We start from the raw sequence: 17,206 nt of genomic DNA on the forward strand, positions 1-17,206 counted from the left end.
GTCGTCTAAAAGTCCTTACAGTTTAGTCAACTTTTAGTCATTACTTTTAGTCATTACTAAGTCAAAATGTTTTCTCTTTGTAAACTAATTCAATTAGGCTAGTACAGGTATCGGAAATTGAAATGAAGGTGACGGGTTGTATGAAGTGTTGAAATTCGTAAAGCAACATTTCACTCTTAACACTTTTACCACATATAAAGTACATACTCCTTAGTTGGGATATTTCTAGACTAGACTCTCCCATCTATGAGATGGTGCTGTGCTGTCCTTTCTGATCTACTAAGGTAGTGCATTACACATGGTGATATGGAGTAAAGACCATTTCATGAAGTCAAAAAACACTTTCTATATTTGGCCAATGCGGTTATGTTTATTTTCTGGAACTTCAAAATAAGCACACATATTCCCAAAGCAGAATTAGGCTACTTAATCTGATCTCGATTCAGTTTGAGGAAAGCACTTCTCTCTAAAATGACTCTTGCTCTATTTCGACGACCATGACTGAGGTCACCTGTAATGCTAAAAACTCGGTCAGCAAATGCTTGAGATGCTGGCATTGCAAGAAGATCGAAGGCAAGAGGTTTTAGGCTCGGATAAACAGAACCTTGTGCAGCCCAAAAGTCAAGGGCAGTCTCTTCATTTATAGGTTCGGACAGTTGCTCCTTGAATTTCTGCATTTCCTGCCTGACACAGGGCTTTGAGAGGCCAGATCTAGATGGCCGGCGGCTTGCACCTAGCCTGACGAGCCAGACCCACATTAAAATGTAGGGTCTGGGCACTCACCGTTCGCAGTGCTCAGTCCGAGGGGCGGGATAATCAGTTGTCTTTCAAATTCCCTCTGCACGCAATAGGACAGCGGCAGCGCTATGAGTCCCATGCGTTTCCCACCAGCGGAGCTAGTTGGCTAGTTCAAACGTTTGCCAACTTAATAAAAGCTTAACTCGTGTCACACTGTTCGCCAGCAGCAACATCCATCTTATTTGTTTTCAAGTAGCAGGGAATTCAAGCCAAACCGTTGCAACTCTGCCATCAATCATTATGTTAAGCCCACCTAACGACTCTATACACGATTTTATTGGCCTGATTAAGTTTCGATTTCTGGAGCTCACAAGCCAACGGAGAGTTGCTAGACTAGCCCTGACAGCAAATGTAATTTGCTGCCGCTAGGGGCGCGTCTAGATTTCTAGGCTAGCTTGCACCTGCTTTTGAGAGGACTTTAAATCTGGGCCACTTTGCCATTGGCTCTGGTGCCTCTCTTATTTCTTCTTCCTGCTCATTTTCATCAGCCTCCTCCTCCTGTATTACTGGTGACACCATTTGAGCAATTTAATCTTCTGCTTTTCTCAGAAGCTCCTGAATTTGTTCATCATCACTTTCAGTGAGTGAGAGTGAGACTGTTGGGTCGAGGAAGCATGCAGCAGCAGTGAGGGGTGAGAACTTTGGATCACTGGGATCAAGAAAGCAGCTGAAGCGTTTGTCCATGTTCACCTTCATCTTATGTGCCAGGGAAACTAGGTCCCTGTAGCTCGAACCCTGGGGGAACTCAGACAGGTGAGCTCTCAGGTCCAGGAGGGCGGGCACCACCAGGGATAAGGACATGGTGTCACTCTGGAGCATCTGGGTGTGCTCAGCAAAGGGGAGGAGCATATCTCTAAGAGCAGTCAGCCTCTGCCACTCACTCGGTAGTAGATAGTCCCAGCCCATCCCATCAGCTACCTGAAGAAGTGAGTCCTTCACTTGGACAAGGTGTGATATCATCAGGTATGTGCTGGACGATCTAGTGGAGCAGTCTTTGACCAGAGCGAGTCCACACAGCTGCAGCAGTCGCTCAATTGCCACAGACGACTTGCAGAAGAGCCTGACGAGTACTCGAGCTTCGTCAAGGAGTCGATTGACACTTACTTCTTTCTGGATCATGTTCACCACGAGTTGCAGTGTATGTACAACACAGGGGGTCCTCTCTATGGCTCCATACCTAGATAGATAAAACAAACACAGAGAAAAGGACAGATACTTTATTAATCCTCTAGAGGAAATGCAATTGCCATAAGCAACACAATACAATAAACAATGTATAACACATCTTTAATGCTAAAAGACAATATGCGAATGTAGCAGGCTGTGCCTCTACTGAGTGTTACGTGTTCCGAAGTCTAGACGTGATGAATGGGCAGGTTACAATTAGGTGCACGTATATATTGACGGTGGCAGTTCCTGGGGTTACGCGTCTACCTTTCTTCTTCCGGGGACTTGGTCTCTGTTGTGGCGTGGCACGCAAGCTGGTCGGGCTAGCTTGTTCTCTTGAGCGGTGAACATATTCCAAGCAAGGTGAGCGATTCGATCTTTTGCTTGTTTTAATGGAGTTTAAACTATTGCTGTAGCCTTAGTTTATGCCTTGCCTTACAGTGGTGTGGCTCATTGCGGCTTGGTGCGAGTAGCTTACGGTTGAGCTAAGGTTCTACTCCAGTGCAGTGGAGCTAGTGTCTCTTTCCCTTGTCTTCGTGGGTTCTACTACTACAGGGCAAGCGTGGGTCCTGTGTGGGTCAAAGGTAAGCTCATTACTAATGCTCGGTATTGTGGTGCGATATAGCACTATGGCTAGTTAACGCATAGTTGTTTACCTACCGGGTTGTCTGTATTTAGGTGGTGGTTATGACCTCTGGTCCATCCTTTGGCTTACTCTACTGCTAAGATAGCTGCACTTTGTGAGCCGGTACGTATACGCAAGCACTGCCATATTTGATGTATTCAATAGTAATTTACATAGAGTAACTGTAACGTTTACATTTATAGAGACTGCATGTTTCACCGGCAAAGACGAGATTGGCCACCAGGCGAGTGTCCGCTCTCACAAGGGGCTGCTGTTTTGTCTTGTCCATTTTGTCTTGTTTTTGTGACTTGTTTAATCAACCTCTCCATACTCTGGTCATCCTAGCGTGGGCTGCTAGCTTTGGTTGCTGGGGCTTGGTTGTTTACCTCACGCTTGCTGCTTATCTACAGCTTGCTTTGTTACAATGATTGTTATGTACTGCTGGTGAGTTTTGTATCATCTGTGTGTCGCTTTCTTTTCTTTTGTATTACTCCATATTTTGTGTGTGTGTGTGTGTGTGTGTGGTTGTGTGTGCATATGGTCCTATGTGCCTACAGTAACTTCTGCTACCCTGTAGTGGTGGAGGACGCCTGGGGTCTTAACCGATGTGGTCCCTATAGCAGGGCTCTGGGCCACTCCTAGCATTGTGCCACAAGCTAAGTACCTTCATATCAGAGCTAACTAATAATTCCTTATCTATTGGGTGGCAATTCCACCCTTACATGCATGTAGCTGATATCTCTCTCTCCCTCCTCGACAGGAATAGCTGGCCTATACTGGTGGTTCGCAGTCTCCGGGTGGTGGTCTTCCTCACTAGCCTCCCTACTTCCACATGGTGTGTCTGATGTTGCAGTGTCGTCACCTGGTTGCAGTGTGAGTTGTGTGTGTGTGTGAGAGTGTGTGCAAGATATTTTCTCTCTCTCTCTTTTTCTGCCTCCTGCCAGTGATCAGCCGTCAGTCCTGTCTACAGTAGTAATAGAGATTAATTAAATAGTTAATTGGACATCTCCATCTTTTAGGGCCACATCCTCGCCATACCCCCGGCCTCCCTTCCACTTTAACGGGAGAGCTTGTCATTGCTGTGGCTGCTGTGTTTTATTGAATTAATTATGCATTTGTCCGTTTGCTACTAAATAAACATATGTATTGCATCATTCACGTCTCTGCCCTATGTGTATCGAACCTGTGTTGCCAAATTACTTGAGTCGGTGAATTGGTAAGTGTCCTAGGGGTAACCATACCCTAGGTGGCGTAGTCAGCTACAATTTCCTTTTTGAATCTGCCACACATAGCTCAATGACAGACATAATCTAGCCTGCTACTGAAAATGTTAACCCTTTAGGCGCCAGAGGTTTTTTTTCGAAACGTTCGATTTTAACATCTTCATTTCAAAAGGCTATATCTTAAAAGTGATAAGAGACTTTCTGTAAATTAGAGAAATATTAAGGATGACCCAAAGTTTATGTAGGGATTAAATGTTTATATCTAATTTGCATATTATGACGTCATATGGTGGCGGCCATCTTGGATTATAGAATTTTCATGAAAAGTCGCATGTTTGAATGATAAAATGCACCACTTCTTTCCCCCCAAAATGTCCTTCACCTTCTGTATGCTATATTGCACAATACTGAATGCTCAGGTAAATACTAAGTAGTAAACAAACTATGTAAATCATTACTAATAAATGGCAGAAACAAACCAAATGCATGTAGCGGTAGGCGCCTTTTGCTGTAGAGATTTTCCATTTACTACATACAGTAGGCACTCTGATTCCATGTATGGGGCACATATATATTATTCAGATGACACACAAACACAAGTAGACAAGACCTGTTTAGTTCAAAAGCTCACTTGCCACGGCAAGGCACAGATCAGGAGTGAGGTGACGAGACAAGACAAGAGACAATGTTAGTATTTGTTTTCTTTTTGTTGTTTTTGTTGATGTTTTTTGACAAAGACACACAAATCACAAGGACATGAACACACAAAAAAGAAGACATATATGTCCTAAATGGTCAGGGAAATAGATAATCAACAGTGTAAATCATTACTAATAAATGAAAAATATTTTGTTTTATGTAGCAGGCCTTTTGCTGTAGAGATAATGACTATCCATATCCATATCCTATGCATACAGGGCCGGCATTCCAATCATCTTGTGATAGACTATGCATGGCCTAATGGCTCTCCTGCCCCGTGTCACCACCTCTGCTCCTGTTGCAAGCAGCATGGCCAGATCTGCCTCGCGCTCGCGTCGAGTGGAGAGAATTTGCGCAGCTCGGACTAGGCCTACTGTCATTCTCATTGCGACTCCCCACACTGCCTCTACGTTCCCCCCTAACTGTCCTATGAGCACTTCGACCTCGTCTAACATACCCAGTGGCATTAGACAAAGGCTCCACCACGTTACTGTCGCCGCGATTGCGGAGAGGCACACATTCAGAAGACAGAAGCTAGCGCTATGGACATTAGGCTACCTCCAACCTCGTTCGCCACACCACTAACACCCTGCTAAGTTCCCAATGAACACTCCGAACCCGTGAAACATTTGTGGTCAAAATGAATCCAAGACAACTGGTGTGAGACTGCAGCTTTATTCACGACGCTGGGAGAATGTTACCCACATGAAATGCAGTGGTGGAATGTAACGAAGTACAAATACTTCGTTACTGTACTTAAGTAAATATTCCACGTATTTGTACTTTACTTAAGTAGAATTTATAGTGCATACTTTTGACTTTTACTTCGTTACATTTTACAGCAATTATCTGTACTTTTACTCCGCTACATTTTTACAACACCATCGTTCCTTTTTACGATACATTTTATGATCAGATTTTTTTTCTCTCTGACAAACACGTTTGTTTTACCAGGGGGCGGGGTTGCTACCACAGGTTCTGGAGCGCTACGTGCCCAGCTTCTAAATCTTTGAAACATAAGCTTCTAGTCTAGACCAGGCAAAGCGTGAGCTTGTAGCCATCTGCATTCGGTAGGCTATGTTCACCAGACATACACTGGACATGCAACTGTGTTCTGTGCCTTTCTCTGTCTGTGTCTGTTATCTGCAGCGTTAGGGCCTCCTCTCCGATGAGATTGCTATCCGCGGATCAGCGAAGTTACAGGCTATGCCCATGCTTCTGTCACACGTCTGATCATTTGCGGCACAAATAAATGGTAGACTATTATAGAACCGCTGGCCGGAAAAAAAACGTAGCATTTTCCAGATTAGAAAATATTTCTTAATTGTGTGTGATCAAATAAAGAGGCATAGCCTACAATTGGGGGGGTAGAAATGTGAGCGCTCATTCAATGTCTATGTGCGTCTGCGCAAGTGAAACTGAACCTAATCATAAAGACACCTTTCTCAGCAACTTTTCTGTTCAATCAGCAGAATTGGCATTACGATCCACCCGACGTTTCCCTGGTCTACCCCGTTAAACTTCAGGCTCTCGTGTTTTGCTGAATGATATACTCAGCAGATCACCCTAGTAGATAACCAGAATTAGTCTCTAGAATTGTAGGTCAGAATGTAAACTGCCACAGATGGCACAATTGCATTAGCTTAAAACTATCTATTCGAATATAGCCTAACCTAAAACTAGCTTAATTAAAATGCCACAGCCCATACTATTTTTTCTTTTAGAATATAGATATTAAGAGAATAAATCATTATGCAAATACTTTTACTTTTAATACTTAAAGTACATTTAAAAGCAGGTACTTTTTACTTTTACTAAAGTAGGGTTGTCATTGTGGTACTTTTACTTTTACTAAAGTAAATATTTCTCTGTGTATTTGTACTTTTACTTAAGTACTGAGATTCAGTACTTCCTCCACCACTGATGAAATTTAAAGTCAAAGTAACAAGCCCACACATCTGTGGGTGAAGCCAACTCTTATACCCTTACCCCACACCCATGGAAAATCACAAGTTGTCACCCTCCAGTGATCACTTAACCATCTGGTATTTTAACAGAGATAAGAAATGTTTACGACCCCCCATCCTGAGGGTTACCCACAGTTCGGTGACACAGGGGTTAATTTAACTAAACATTCCAACATTGGAGTTTCAGAAAAACACAAGGGTCAGAGTAAGGAGATGACAATTAGATTTCACTACATGTATGTAAGGTATACTAAACATTCAATGAGAGACATATAAAATGTATCCCACATATTCCCCCCTGTGGAGCTATAAAGCTACATTCTTAATGCAGTAATATATATAAATGACATAATAAACAAAAGAAATCACAAGCGTCATTATCATTTACACCGAGCATTCAACACAAGGTCAGACTTCTGTTATACTTCTGTCATTACCATGTTCTTCTATCTTAATATCTAGTATTTATCTGAATCTTCATAAGTTCCCCTTGGCATGGGATCATGCCACTGCTGAAAGACACTGAGGGCTTGTACATACTGTAGTTGAACTGCTGCACATACAAAGTCCTGAGAAGTCATATAGGGAAACGCTCGCACCTGAAAAGATTGGCATACCCAACATGTGTCATTATTTCCTGCTAATGTTGTTTTGACACAAAAGGCTAACTCACATACTTTATTGTTACCACACACTTCATCCTTAAGGGAGAAAGTTATAACCCTTAGATGAATAATAAGCAAAACAATCACCAACATCTCGTCTTCTCAGTTATTCAAACCCAAAATAAAACCTAATCCTAGTCTTCAACAGCAGAGCTGACTTGGGTGGTTTAGTCCCTCCTCAGGTTACTGTCAAAAATAAAAATAAACCAAAACAACAAACTTGTAACATTTATCTAGCTAAACTGAGAAAGAATATTCTTATAAGATGCTAGTGATATTTTATTAATCCTCTTCAAAATATGTATTCTTCAGCCTATTTCAAAAAATGTTTGTCAATCCTCTCGTGCAACCACGTGTTGGTTATGATACTCAGTTCAATCCATGTATTGTTCCGGATTCTTCACCACTCTACAGTGTGACAAATGGACCCAAGAGTCTCTATCCGCAATCCTCATGGCTGTAGGTGTCGCTAAGAACACTTGATGAGGTTCCAGTGTCCTTTACAAATCTTTGATGAGTCTCCAGGAGCCTGGCTTGGCTGGGTGTGTCCTGGAAGTTTTTTTTTTTTGAAGGGCTGAGGCCACCTGTTGGGAAACAGAAGACAGAGCAGCAATCAGTTCTCACATGTAACCATTGTCCTATGTATATCTCTTAGGTTAGGTGGGAGCCGGCAAGGGACGTCCGGTCAAAATCTCAAAAGGGCTAAACCCTGTAGATCTTGATGAACGGCCTCTGAGGTAGAGTAGAACCAAAGGAAGAGCTGTCACCCAATCCATCCCTGTTGACACTATGATTTTAGTCAATTCTGTTGTGCCCCATCTAGGCACACCATCTCTCTTTAAAGCCTTAGCTACTGATAAGGCATTCGCATGCTTGACTTTTTTAGAACATGTCAACTATCACCAAACAATATTCATATCCTCTACATTTGTTGAATTTAATGAACTCCATCATTATGTGCTTAAACGGGCCTTCAGATGGTGGGTGATGTCCTTCCTTGACTCTCATTGTAGGTGCAACATCAATTTTTAGACACATAATGCACCTTGCACAATACATGGCTGCTACTGAAGTGAATCCTAGTGTTAAATATATTTTCTCTTCTGTCTATGTCATAGTATTTGCATGGTCTAAGCCACTGATAGTTTAGCAACTAGATGTACCGCATAGCGGTACAAAATATGACCGCCGCTCAGTCCTGTACATCCGTTCCGCGAAAATAAATCACACTTCAATTTGTCTCCATATTTTACTCCATCCCCCACTCTTGAAACTTTTGTGTATGCTTGTTTGGCATGCCTGAGTGTGTGTGTGCGGCTGCACAGAAAGTAGCCTACTGGTGCTGAAAAGGTGAATAGATTGTAGAATAGCCAAAGAAGATGTAGCATTGTTATAAAACCTTTAAAATCTCTAAACAATCACAAGTAGGGCAGTTCATCACAGTTCATCCATTGCAACTGGATTGATGAAAGGTCACTTACACCTGTAGGCTACATTGTATTTGGGAAAAGCAAAAGGTATCAGCATAATGTTATTTATTTATTTATTTTTTATGTATTTATAAACAAAAACATCTCTGTCAGTTCCATGCCGTTTTCAACAGCTATCAAAAACAAAGGTCATTTTTGGATGGATGGATTTTTTGTGAATGTTTCTTCTTCTACATAAGATTTGTGTCATCTTTAGTTCATGTAATACTTTATTGTCAATGCACAAATTAAGTAACAGTAGTCTGAAACGTTATTGTTAATGCACAAATTAAGTAACAGTAGCCTAGTCTGAAACGAAATGCTGTTTTACATCTAACCAGTGGTGCAAATAACTGACATGTCCAAATGGGCCTTGATGAAATGCGTCGTTAGACTGTTCATACACATTTTAACGGGCCAAAGTTGAAGAGCTTTTGTCCGTTATTGTTCATGCAAATATAGGCTGATTCATGTTCCCTTGCATTGTTTAACTGAGGTCCATGGCTAGTCTGGCTTTCATCAGACCAAGCTCAATCTTTTAAGAAATCAAAAAATAAATAGCGGGCAGATCAGCCTGGGTTCACCCAACCTAGTCCATAGGCACCCGATATTGTTTAATTTTCCGATTGAGATATACACGCTCTGGCTATTCTAAATGCAAAAATGCATCAGGGAGTTATGACAAAACGGTAACTAACAAACTAGATCCTAATAGAAAGCTGTTAGCTTCCCTAAGCTACAGGTAAGATTATAAGGTAGGCCTATTTACAACATAAATTGTCAATAGGCTATGCTGGCGACACAAATAAAATCTCCTTTGGAAACCAATGGCTTACGCCTTACAGTATCAAGCGGACTTAAACGGTCATATCGTGGCGAAAAGTTGTAATAACATTCACGCAGCTCCATGAGTCAAGGAAAGCGCGAATGAAGTAGCCACTTCTAAATGGGACCCACTACACAGTAGCTTAAAGGAGAATTCCGGTGTGATATTGACCTAAAGTGTATCGAAACATGATACCGAGTGTGAACGTATGTCTCATAGCCCATCTCGGCTTGTCCCCTGCACTCCAAAATCTGGCGCTAGTTAGCCGATGCTACCAACATCTTCTTCAATAGTGGTGCTTCGGCATCGGGCTAGCCATGCAAATAAATCACTGTTTTACACCCATTTACGAGGCTCAATGTATCTCCACACTTCATTGGTAGACTTCCTAGGGCCCTGACATTTAAAACGAGACATTGAGAACTTTGAAAAAGCACTGGTAGTTTACTTACAAGACGATTTATACAGACAGTATCTTCACGAAGTTTAGCGTTTGCAGCCATCTTGAATTTAGTCACGATAAGTCGAGCAACGAGTAAGAATGAACAGCTATGATAAGGGATCAGATTCCAAAAATAATTCAGTGGAAATGCATGGATTCCAGTTGCTGCTACTGGAAGAAACTGGAATCCATGCATTTCCACTGAATTATTTTTGGAATCTGATCCCTTATCATACCTGTTCATTCTTACTCGTTGCTCGACTTATCGTGACTAAATTCAAGATGGCTGCAAACGTTAAACTTCGTGAAGATACTGTCTGTATAAATCGTCTTGTAAGTAAACTACCAGTGCTTTTTCAAAGTTCTCAATGTCTCGTTTTAAATGTCAGGGCCCTAGGAAGTCTACCAATGAAGTGTGGAGATACATTGAGCCTCGTAAATGGGTGTAAAACAGTGATTTATTTGCATGGCTAGCCCGATGCTGAAGCACCACTACTGAAAAAGTTGTTGGTAGCATCGGCTAACTAGCGCCAGATTTTGGAGTGCAGGGGACAAGTCGAGATGGGCTATGAGACATACGTTCACACTCGGTATCATGTTTCAATACACTTTAGGTCAATATCACACCGGAATTCTCCTTTAAGGTGTTTTGCTAAAGCAGCCATAATGAAATGAAGGTGTCATTGTTTGGATACTTCACACACACGTGCTTTTTAATTTCACAGACTACAACTACCAAGCTGTAATCAAAGCACATCGATTCCCCTCTCACACCCTGCACGCACTTAAAACAAAATAAACAGGCGTCTCAGTCTCACGCATGTATAGGCAAAACTGTATCAGACCGGTGTAACGTTGGTAAATCTTCCATTGCACAGAATGATTTTGTAGCACGTGCAATAAATGACAGTCGAAAGACACAAACAGTGCTGCTATACATTTGCTTGGTATAACCGCATTTATAGTTTTCTACAAATGCAATCAATCAAATGCCTCCATCACTCAACCAACGCTAACGGTAACATTACCTAGGTCCTTATTGATATTACAAGATTAACGTACCTGCAGTAAAAACCAAGCATGTCCGATAAACATCCTCAGATTTATTTCGGCTTCAAGAAGAAATGGGAATTACACTTCATGTGAACATCGTCCTATCCTTATTAGATGTTCGCTGCGGTAAATTACAGTCCTTGTAGGAAGTGTCCATTGTTTTTTCCAACCCACTTTTAACTTCCAACAAAATTACGTCTCACTGCAACGATGCGCCATCTAGTGGACAAACGACTACTTCTCGCCAATACTGAAAATGCAGCCATGATGATGATGATGAATATTTATTTTGGCTTTCTTTTAATCCTACTGAATTTGTAATTATGTATCGGCCGTTCTAATACTGATAGTATGTGGGTGCCTGTGTGTGTGCATGTGTATATGTGTGCACCGCCATTTACAGGCCAATGAGTGTACAGTCACTAAATGTACACATAACCTAATTTTTTTAGACCCCCCCCCCATGGATGAAATTCTACGAAACTTGGCATACCCCTAGAGAATGACCTGGATGCCAGGTCAATCATACACATACAATTTGGTGCATTTCTGAACATCTTAACTGAAGATAGGGGCGATTAAAGCAGAATAATATTGCATTTTCATTTTTTACCGGGGGGTGGGGGTGCAAATCACAAATGAGTGATTATGAGCCAGGTTGATGTGGGCCCTTGAGACCAACATACCATAAAAGATTCTTCATCCTCAGTGCCACGGTTCAGGTAGTTATTTAGGAAAAACTGTTTTTTTTTGCGGTTCAGGGGGCCCAGCGGGGGGGGGGGGGGTGGTGGTGGTCCCCGGGGACGAAATGACATTTTTCCATAAAAGTCTAGTGGGGCTACATACCCACCAAATTTCATGTACCCCGGTGGTTCGGTGTCCCGGGTATCAATGACCAAAAATTCAGGGAGTAGATGACGGGAAAAATTCTTGAATTGTGTGCATGTGTGCGTGTACAAATTTATGTTTATGTGTGTGGGTGTGTGTGTGTGTGTGTATGTGCGTGCTTGTGTGTTTGCCTGCGTATGTGTGTTTGTGCATGTGCATGCATGCGTACATATGTCTACTGTGTGAGTATGTGTCATACGTATGATTACTGTAAATGTATGTGTGTGCGTGTGTATCTGTTTATGCACATGTGTGCACATGGAATGGGTTAACATGACCCCTGGAGGCAAACATACGGAAAAATTGGTCATCCTAGGCCCTACAGTTCTCAAGATATTCACAGAGAACTGTGTCAAAGAACAAGATTTGACAAAGGTGTTAGAAATGTCAGAGCTAGGTTTAGTGTACATAGAGACACCTTCACCACAATCATGCAAGAGCCACATGGTTAATACCACATGCTGATATATAGATACAGGATTTTAAGTTTTTTCTTTTAGAAGCAGTGAGTGTACTTCATGTGGGACATGTACAGTTAGTGAATGTAACAACACAACGTCAGCACAGCTAACACTTGACTTGCAGCTGCTGCCACATCATTCCTCTCACTACTGCATCTAATTGCTTAGATAAATAAGCCACTAGTCTGTGCTGACCCCCATGCTGTTGACATAACACCCCTGACATGTACCCTGCTTTTTCACACACCAATAAATCATAGTCAACAAGTCAAGTAAGTCATAGTAGGCAAGAGCTGAAGCTGAGGCTAATGCCTATTTCAAATATGTAAAGGTCTTATCATAATTGTCAGTCCAAGTCACATTGTCAGTCAAGTTTTTTACATGTATTTGCACATGCTTGGAGAGGCTGTGCCTCTCTGTTTAATTTAGAATCCAAGCACGGCAGTAGCCAATCATTCCTAGGAAGCAAAACTTTTGCTGCTTTGTCTCGGGTCTGGGACAACAAGCAGTTATTGCTGAGATGCGAGATGCATCTAGGGCCCGACAGCCAGGAATGAGTATATGACCCAAGTACTTCACTCTCTCTTGACAGAGTTGCAACTTTTGTTTGGAGACTTTCAGTCTTACACTGGCCAGGAATGTTAATTTTGCCACAGTGTCAATTTGGCACACCTCACTCGACGGACTTCTTAGTAAAACATTATCGACATAGTTGATAATAGGCTTGATATAAGCAGAATTAATTTTTAGAGGCAAGATACCAGAGCTTTGTTTGAAACGGCCCCTGACTCTGTGTATCTTTGTGGCAAATGTGGCAAAATACCTTATCCTTTGAAAATAAACGCAAATCAAAACTAAAATATGGATCCGCTCGAATTATAACTTATGCATTTTTCTATCAATTACAGAGAAACACGTTGCATTCTGAGTCAAACTTGAGTCACAACCTCCTCCAGCAGAGAAGGAAAGCTGTTCAAAGATCTGTCTCTGCACAGTGGTGACTTTTACAAAAACACCATTTTTGGAAAAATGATGTCTTTTGTGATGATAATACATAACCCAAGGTGTGTTGGACATGCGTCCAATCTTTGGCATTTACCACACCTCAACTAAATAAAAATCAACATGGGGATAATAATATTGAGTTTGCAAACAAATATGTCAGACCAGGTGACAGGTCTACTACATCTGCAGAGTAGCTTTACTTGTAATTACGCCGGCTTTTTCGACAGTCTTAACTGTATGTCCTAATTGGTACCATTTTCTAAGTATTCCGGATCCGGGGTCTCATGAAAAGATTTCATCACAAAATGCAAGCACTCTGGAGTTTCCTTATCTTCCTGGACTGAGACTGGAGATGTTAATACTATACTAAGCTGTTTGCTAATGGTCCCTTTAAACCAACCCCATTATGTTTGAGTGAAATTATAAGATATAATTTACACATTAAGTCCCAGTCCAGTACATTTTCGGAGCAAACACTGCTGAGGAGGAATGCTGTTTTACTACATGTTCTTTACATTTAACTACCCATGGGTAAGGAACTCTCTCAAATATGAACTGATCTAATACTCCTGTACCATGCACTTTTCATTGTCACAAACTTACACTATCCTTCTTTTCTTTCATACTAATATCTGCTCCTGTCTCGTTCAAAAAGAAAAATATCCCCATTAACAGAAAGAGAGTTGGCTGAGTAGGCTGTGCTGATGCATTCAGAGTGAGTTGAGGAAAACAGTTCAAGTTGTAAATCAGAAGTGTCACCACAGGGTCTCCTGTTCAGACCTCTCTGTCCTCTTCAGCTTTGTCATGCTGAGACCAGACAGGAGTTTGAGAGCGCTGCTGTGATAGGTGATCCCAGTACTGTTTCTGATTTTCCTTGTGACAGTGACATGCTAAGTGTCCTTCTCCTCTGGTTAGCCCCACAGCCACATCCATGTTCTTCCTTCAAGCCTTTCATAGTTTTCAGTGCATTAATCAGTTCCTTTAGAGCTGCTGTACTCCAAGTAACAAGCTGGCTCATAACATAGTCCATGATGTCCTCCGTATAGCCTTTGCCTCTCTCTCTTCTGCACAGGTCTATCTTTCCTACTGTTCTTTAACCTACTTTCTTTTATCTTCTCTACCATAGCCCTACTTTCTTTTACCTTGTCTACCATAGACCTACTTTCATTTTGCTTTTATATGCTCAACACTCCAGATGAATGATGTTGCCCTTCAGTTCACCTATTCCATACTTGCTAATTTCCCATCTATACATTTAGATTCATACTTTCTCTACATGTCCCTCAAACACCCTGGATTCTATACTCCTCTAGGAAAGTTAATAGCTTTACTCTTACTGCTCCCCATCGCAGTGTCCCCTTGATATTTTTATTTCCAATTACCTCACGCCTAAAATCAGAGCAAAACCCAACAAAATTTGATGACAGTCTTATCAGATACCCAATGTTCTCAGGCCTATTTTACCAATGCGCATAACCAAAAAAAAAACAGAGCACTCAGTTTACTACCTACGCATAGGCAGTAAGGCCACTACCACTATCACTGGCAGGAAATATAATGCGCATAACCAAAAACAGTGCACTCACAATTTACCACCTACGCATAGGCAGTAAGGCCACTACCACTATCACTGGCAGGAAAATGTGCACCAAATGCTACCTACGCATAGGCAGCAAGGCCACTACCACTATCCCTGGCAGGAAATGTGCACTCAACCACTACCCCTCTCTCGGGTAGGGACAGGCCTTCCTTCCCTATTTTACCACCTCAAAGTGTAAAATCAGGGACTCACCACCACGTTGTCTGTGACCACCGAATACGGTCGTTACCGTATCCGAAACACAGGAGGATTCCCTCTGGCTAGGCTGGGTGCCGCAAAGCAGTGTTTGTTGCCGATGACGGCCTTCTCCCAAGATCACAAAGAGATCTCCCTCCAGTCGACATGGTTGGGGTCCTGCGCCTTTGGTCCTCCTCACTGTGCCTCATAGATAGGTAATCCCATCCTCGTCGCCATTAATGTGGTCAAAATTAATCCAAGACAACTGGTGTGAGAGTGCAGCTTTATTCACGACGCCGGGAGAATGTTACCCACATGAAATGTCAAAGTAACAAGCCCACACATCTGTGGGTGAAGCCAACTCTTATACCCTTACCCCACACCCATGGAAAATCACAAGTTGTCACCCTCCAGTGATCACTTAACCATCTGGTATTTTAACAGAGATAAGAAATGTTTACGACCCCCCATCCTGAGGGTTACCCACAGTTCGGTGACACAGGGGATAATTTAACTAAACATTCCAACATTGGAGTTTCAGAAAAACACAAGGGTCAGAGTAAGGAGATGACAATTAGATTTCACTACATGTATGTAAGGTATACTAAACATTCAATGAGAGACATATAAAATTTATCCCACACATTATTCCCACCAGTGACATTGGGCAAACGATTCAACGTTTGTGCTTGGTGTAAGCTAAACTATGGAGTAAACTCTCACTTTGTCCAGCTGCATCATTGCAAGGCAGGGACGCATCTGAAGCCTCACTAAACGAATCACCTTCATTTTCTGAAGGCAGATATTCCCCTTCAGAATCAGGGTCCGCGAATAGAAGACCCAACACTTAATTTCGGGTAAACTTTTTTGATGCCATTAGACGATAATCTAATGCAAATACTCGCTGACGTTGACAATATCGCTCTGACAAAGTGGTTCACACACACACTAGCTCCGGTATTTCACGCACTGATTCAATGCGCTGTAGCTAGAAAGTTTTGTTTAAAGTGTGCCCTTTTTTCGACTCGGGATGACGTATGACATGTCTGCCATCTAGTGGAGTGGAGGTCGAACGAAATATGACACCCTATTTGACTAAATCGGCCGTTTTATTCAGTACCGCATCTTGTCGACTAAAGTCGACCGTGGCGCCTAGAGGGTTAACATCTATAAACGAATAGAATTTACCTTTGTTCCTCGACAACCTCAGAGTCTTCGTCACTCTCCTCGGATTCCTCCTCAGAGCTGCTGGGCTCATGTTCATCGTTTTTGAACGCTGCAACCATGTTGCTTCCATTATCAGTTATGACTATCAGAATTTTGTGTTTTGGTATTCCCCAGTCTTCAGTGCATCGGTCAACACAAGTCTTCATACACTCTGCAGTGTGTGGGTGGGAGATCTGGTCAAGCTTCAACAATATGTGCTTTGTCCATATGTCCAGACCAATTGTTGTTCTGCGTGCCGTGGCGAGTCTTTCTTTAATTTTTTGTTTTTCATCAATATAAAGCTGGTCGATCATGTTGTTTATTTTAGTTTTCTTCAGAATGGTCATTCTCTTGTCTATGGTCTCCATCATGAAGACGAAATCTTCATCCTCAATAGTGCGGACAGGTAGACCGGTGCGTGCAATCCATTGTGCAATCACTTTTTCTTTAACACTTTGTTCCAGTGAGTCAGTTTTATATTTTGTTACTGAGATGAACGCTGCTGGGATCGATGATTGGTCCCTCACATTTTTGGCACCAGCTTGCTGTTTAGGACTATTCGTCTCTGGGATCTAGGTGAGGAAAAATCAAGAGACACAATTACTAATAATTATACAGACCTCCTAAAGGTTTACAGATGAATTCAAATGAATTAAATGTAGGCTAATCCCTTTAAGATATGACTTTGCTAATAGTATTATCATTAAAATATAATAAGATATCAAGTATAGATTTTGAAGATTCAAATTATGTGATTACACAATACAACTAGCTATATACTAGTTATATATGCCTACCTGGCCTTAGAGCAAATAATCATACACACAAAACTTCTAAATATTTGCTGTGTAATCTTAGAAATAACAAATTGAAGTTTTACTAGTAATTGCAATGCATGTTCAGGGCTTGCCATTAAGCTGTTTCTGTTAAAGACA

At 41.8% G+C, this 17,206-nt stretch overlaps 3 long non-coding RNA genes across 3 annotated transcripts; 2 read left to right on the forward strand and 1 right to left on the reverse strand.

The window, feature by feature from the left end:
- Positions 1-2,259: 2,259 nt before the first annotated feature.
- Positions 2,260-3,116, forward strand: LOC121705318. The gene is made up of 4 exons (XR_006030758.1): positions 2,260-2,328; positions 2,407-2,549; positions 2,644-2,713; positions 2,794-3,116. It is a non-coding gene; the product is annotated as an uncharacterized LOC121705318 (long non-coding RNA).
- Positions 3,117-3,171: 55 nt separating this feature from the next.
- On the forward strand, positions 3,172-3,744 carry LOC121705320. Its single transcript, XR_006030760.1, has 2 exons — positions 3,172-3,463; positions 3,610-3,744. It is a non-coding gene; the product is annotated as an uncharacterized LOC121705320 (long non-coding RNA).
- A 3,398-nt stretch (positions 3,745-7,142) lies between these two features.
- On the reverse strand, positions 7,143-15,336 carry LOC121705319. Its single transcript, XR_006030759.1, has 2 exons — positions 15,081-15,336; positions 7,143-7,728 (listed from the first exon to the last, which is right to left on the reverse strand). It is a non-coding gene; the product is annotated as an uncharacterized LOC121705319 (long non-coding RNA).
- Between the last annotated feature and the right edge of the window lie 1,870 nt (positions 15,337-17,206).

This window comes from Alosa sapidissima, chromosome 3 (assembly GCF_018492685.1).
Source record: "Alosa sapidissima isolate fAloSap1 chromosome 3, fAloSap1.pri, whole genome shotgun sequence".
NCBI lineage: Eukaryota > Metazoa > Chordata > Actinopteri > Clupeiformes > Clupeidae > Alosa > Alosa sapidissima.